The sequence below is a fragment of the Microtus ochrogaster genome, unplaced genomic scaffold (genome assembly GCF_000317375.1).
Source record: "Microtus ochrogaster isolate Prairie Vole_2 unplaced genomic scaffold, MicOch1.0 UNK86, whole genome shotgun sequence".
Taxonomy (NCBI): Eukaryota; Metazoa; Chordata; class Mammalia; order Rodentia; family Cricetidae; genus Microtus; species Microtus ochrogaster.
In genome coordinates, this window is record NW_004949184.1 from 323122 (window position 1) to 329002 (window position 5881).

A 5881-nucleotide genomic window follows, 5' to 3' on the forward strand; every position below is an offset into this window, starting at 1 on the left:
TACAATTTAAAAACACAGAAGACAACATAGGCCTAGTGAGAATGCTTCTATAACTGAGAATATACCATTGAAAGATAGTGGAAGCTGAGGTTCTTTGTTTTCTTTTTTTTACTTTTTACCCATGAAGAGAGTGGTTTTAATCTTCCATTCATTCATGTCATGAATTGTTGCTTCAGCACAAGCCCAAAGCACCAACCATGGCCTATACTTTCTAAAACTGAGCCAATGTAAACCTTCAATGTTTTATCTTAAATCTTTTCTTGTTATAATTTGATCATCTTGGGTATTTTTGCAGCAACAGAAAGCTAACCTATGGGAGCAGCAATTCTAAATAATAAATATTCTGGGCAGATCTATAGCTATGGTCACTTTATGTATATCTTATAGTCTGTTGATAAAAGCAGGCACTATACTTGACCAGCCAAAGGGCTTAGAAATGATGACTATAATCTATTGGATATCACTAACTGTATGTTTTGTATATGTGTTTGTTGCACACATGTGTGTGTACATTTATGGGATGGCTACAACACAATCTTCTGCAATGAGTTATATGGTAACCCTGTCATAAAATGTGACATGTTGGGGCTCAAGATAATCTAGAGATAGGTTTTTTTTGGTATCAATACACAAAGTTAAAGGATGAGTTCATTCTGACAGAGAGTAGGAAATGACAACACAAAAAAGGTAGAGATTGGGACCAAAGTGTGTGTGTGTGTGTGTGTGTGTGTGTGTGTGTGAGAGAGAGAGAGAGAGAGAGAGAGAGAGAGAATGAGAATACCTAGATAGAAAAGACTAATATAGAATATTATTTTAGAAATCAATAGAATGTTTGCCCAAGAAATTTCCTCTAAAAAAGTACAGAACTTGAGAAGAAAATAACTTTGTACTGAACACAGAGAGAGCCACTGTGTACTACAATAGCACCATGTAGAAAACAACTCAATAACTTTCTCATAATGATTTGAAATAAGCAACTTCTATTTCTAAACCAAAAATTCTTGCAGAAAGTACCTTAGTTACTTAAAGACTGCTAAAACAAAAATTCCATAGAGAAGGTATATTGCACAAAATAGCTTCATTTTTCACACTTTTGAAAGCTGTAAAGTACAGATCAAGGTATGTAGTTATTAACTTCCTGTAAGAGCACTGTTACTCATCTGCAAAATGGAAAGCTTCTTCCTGTATCCCCACATGTCAGATGGAGGGAGGGAAAGAGAGAGAGAAAGGAGAAGAAATATGAATGTATTATCTCTAGTGACTATTTATTTTTGATCTAGTGATAGAATTCAAGCTTGTGGGTACTGGAGATGGTTCAGTGGTTAAGAGTATTGGTTGCATACTGTGGGACAATGGTCTTGTACCCAGTAAAGATTTGTCACTTGTATTGGTTCAATAAAACACTGATTGGCCAGTAGCAGGCAGGAAGTATAGGCAGGGTGACCAGAATAGGAGAATTCTGGTTAGAAGAAAGACTCAGTCTGTAGTCATCACCCAGATGCACAGGAAGCAAGGTGAGAATGCCTCACTGATAAAGGTACCAAGCCACATGGTTAACACAGACAAGAATTATGGGTTAATTTAAGATGTAAGAATTAGCTAAAATATGCCTAAGGTATTGATCAAACAGTGTTGTAATTAATACAGTGTCTGTGTTATTATTCTAGTCTGGGCATTTGCGAAACAAATGAACAGTTTCCTCTTACAAATGGAGCCAATGTGGGAAACTACATCTACATAAAACCTCAGAGAGCTTGGAAAGTAATTCTAGACACAAAAGAACAGACTTAAGGACAACTTCTTGGTAGCAGCATATTCTCGGGTGAGCTCTGTTTGCTAGAGGCAAGCATGTCTCATTTAAGAGAGGCTTCCTGTCTCAACTTTAGCTGCAAAAACTTAACAGCTCTTTTAAGAGGCCTTGCCACCAAACACTTAAATGTTGTTTATGAATAGCCGACAACATGCTTCTTAGTGGTGGCAGGGACCTTGAAACTCCATAGAGTTGTGGCAATAAACATGGCCACCACCAGTACCTCTGCCATGAAGCTAGACTCTCAGAATGCTAAGGAATAGGGCAGATCCAGCCTTCAAAGTCACAGTTTTAATCCTAGTCATATTACTTAGAAAATTAAAGATTCATGTGGTCAGAAAAAGATAGACATACAGTCAGTATAGATTCAGATAAAAAACACCTAAACAGTTTACAGTGTGCTTTAAAATATTTGTAGGCTTGGGAGAGAAAAGAAAAAGGATAAAGTCCTTTTAAAAAAAGAAAGAGAGTAGTTGGGTATGGTGGTTCACACCTTTAATCCCAGCACTTGGGAGGCAGCGCAGGTGGATCTCTGTGAGTTCAATGACAGCCAATGATACGCAGAGAAACCCTATCTCAAAAAAAAAAAGGTAAAAAGAAATAGAGTTTAAAATAAAGGCACATAAAGATAGAAAACACACAGAGAATCTGGATACTGTATGTTATGTTGTTTTTGAATTGCTTGATGGCTAAGGAAGGAGCAACAGCTACTAAAAGACATTTGATTATAAATCCCTTGTCTTCAAAATTTAAGTCAAAATATATGTTACTTTGGAGAAGAAGTTTTGCTTTTGTTTCCACAGGAAATGAGGGCCTGTGGATTAATTCTGGGTGAAGAAAAAAACCAGGTTTGATCAAGAAAAACCCTCTGAAAATTTTTCTATAGGAGCAGATGGCCCAGATGATCCAACATTTCAGGGGACCTCTGTTGGAGTTTCCTGTGAGTTCTACATCCAGAACAACCTCAAGACTGCTGGCTGTGATGATCAAGTATTACATAATATTCCAGTCAGGACTTGACCATAATCCTAAATTTTCTTTAGGTTCCAGATTATCAGTGCTCCCAATCAGTAGGAACTAGCCTAGAAAACTATGCCCACATTCCCCAAAAGTGGATTATGAATGTTTATTTTTGTTTAGAATGTTGGTTACAAGTTGTTATGGATAACGGACAGGAAAAAAGCTAAACAAAGGAGATTAGATTTAGAGTTCTTGTTTTGAAAAGAAAAACAAAACAAAACAAAAGTACTGTGGGACAATGGTCTTGTATCCAGTAAAGATTTGTCACTTGTATTGGTTTAATAAAACACTGATTGGCCAGTAGACAGGAAGGGAGTATAGGCAAGGCAGCCAGAATAGATTCTGGTTAGAGGAAAGGCTCAGTCTGCAGTCATCACCCAAACACAGGGGAAGCGATATGAGAATGCCTCACTGATAAAAGGTACCAAGCCACGTGACTAACACAGATAAGAATTATGGGCTAAGTTAAGATGTAAGAGTTATCTAAAACTATACCTAAGCTATTGGCCAAACAGCATTGTAATTAATATAGTTTTTGTGTAATTATTCTGTTCTGGGCAGCGATGAAACTAACAAACAGACTCTGCTTACAGCTGCAGAACCTGTAAACAACCTAGATTCCCTTCACCTGAAGAAGGGATAAAGAAAATGGTACATTTACAGAATGGAATACTACTTAGCAGAAAAAAAAAACAATGATATAATGGACTTAGCAGGCAAATGTTTGGACCTAGAAAAAAATCACCCTGCTGATTTTTCTGGGTAACTAGACCCAGAAAGATAAACGTTGTATGTATTACCTCATAAGTGGATATTAAATGTAAAGCAAAGGATAACCAGACTACAATCCACAGTCCCAGAGAACCCAAGGAAGGATACATGAATCACCCTAAGATGGGGAAATAGATAAGATCCCCTGGATAAACTGGAGGGATAGAGGGGAAGGGAGGGGAGAAGAGAACATGAGGGAACTGGATGGTCGAGTTGGGGGAAGAACGGAGAGGGAAAACAAGGAAAGAGATGTTTTGATAGAGGGAGACATTGTGGGGCTAGGGAGAAACCTGGTGCTAGGAAAATTCCCAGGAATCCACAAGGATGACCCCAGCTAAGACTCCTAGCAATAGTGGAGAGGTTGCCTTAACTGGTCTTCTCTTGTAATCAGATTGGTGACTACCCTAATTGTCATCCTAGAGCCTTCATCTATTAACTAATGGAAGCAGATGCAGTGACCCACAGCCAAGCACTGGGCCAAGCTCAGTCCAGGAGTCCAGTGGAAGAGAGGGAGGAATGACTGTATGAGCAAGGGAGCCCAAGATCATGACAAAGAAGAGGGACACCACAGAGACAGCTGACCTGAGCTAGCTAGAGCTCACTGACTCTGGACCAACAGCAATGGAGCCTGCATGGGACTGAACTGGCCCTTCTGAATGTGGGTGACAGTTGTGTGGCTTGATTTGTTTGTAAGGCTACTAGCAGTGGGACCAGGATTTATCCCTGGTACATGAACTCACTTTCTGGATCCCATTCTCTACGGTGGGATACCTTGTTCAACCTTGATGCAGAGGGGAGGGGTTTGGTCCTGCCTTAACTAGATGTGCTAGCTTTGTTGATTTTCCATGGCAGGCTTTTACCATTTATGAGGAGTGGATGGAGGAGTGGGGGAGCTGGAGGAGGGGAAGGAGGGGTAACTGTGATTGGTATGTAAAATGAATAAAAATATTAAAATTGAAAAAGAGTATTGCCTGCTCCTCCAGAGGACCGGAGTTTAATTCTCAAAACCTACATGATGGTTCATAACTGTCTTTAACTTCAGTTCATGGATCTGATGACCTTTTCTGGTCTCTGTGATTGTTGGTATGTGTATAGTACACAAACATACATATAGGCAAAACAGTCATACACATAACATGAAAAGGAATATAGCCTCTACCACCTTCATGTCTTTTTTATAATCTCATAATTTTATAATGAGTGATTCAGCATTATGAATTAATGTTTTCTCAAAGGGGCTCTTACTAATGCAATTTCTTTGAGACCTAGGTTTCAACACATGGACTTGGAGGAGGCACAAACATTCAGTCCACAGTAGAAGCCCAGCTTTAAAAAAAATTGTGAGTTTTTTATAAGCTACAACTTTCATTTCAGGAGCTATGATACAAATCAATTCTTTCTGAAACAGAGCACACATTATAGCTCTAACAATATTATATACTCAGTGTGATTCTTCTCCCTTGCCTCAAATGATATACAAGGAGATGTTTCTTTGTCCATAATTCCCTCAAATACTGTCTTCTTTTAGATTTTACTGCTTTCTATCATCCTTGAGTATAGAGAATTCAATTTGAAAAGTATCGCCCTTCCTACTGTTTATATGTACCTAACAACTAGAATTATTTTCCCCTATCATTCTTCCATTTTTTTGTCATTTCCACTGCATCTTACCCGAAACAAGAAGAACCAAAATCTTCCACAAAGAAGATGCTAATCTCTCAGTGAATCTAGTAGTTAACTATTTGCTTTCCATCAGTAAATACATACATTCATAATGATTGGCATGAAATAAATGAAACGTAGTATAGTGGTAGAAATCTTTCCCCCCTGTTTTCCCATACTGAAACAATTATAGGGTAAAAAATAAATTCTTACTTGTCAGATTTATTTATACAAACCTGAACAATCCCCTGTACAATAATTTATATATACTTCCTAACAGTTTGGAACTTATCCAAATTAAAATTGATATTATATGATCTCAACTTAAGTGATATTTATCTTAAAAATCCATAGTTTGTCTATGCTGATCATATTGAAAACAGAAAAGGTAAGTAAGGGAAAGAAAATAATCAAGCTTTCTACTTCTAAGATTAATTATATTGAGCAGACTTTCCAGCAAACCAGAGGGTTAAAACCTGATGTTCTGTAGCTTCTTAAAAACTGCCAGCTCCAACCTACCCTTGGACCCAGCAATACCACTCTTGGGAATATACCCAAGAGAGGCCCTATCATACAACAAAAGTATATGCTCAACTATGTTCATAGCAGCATTGTTTG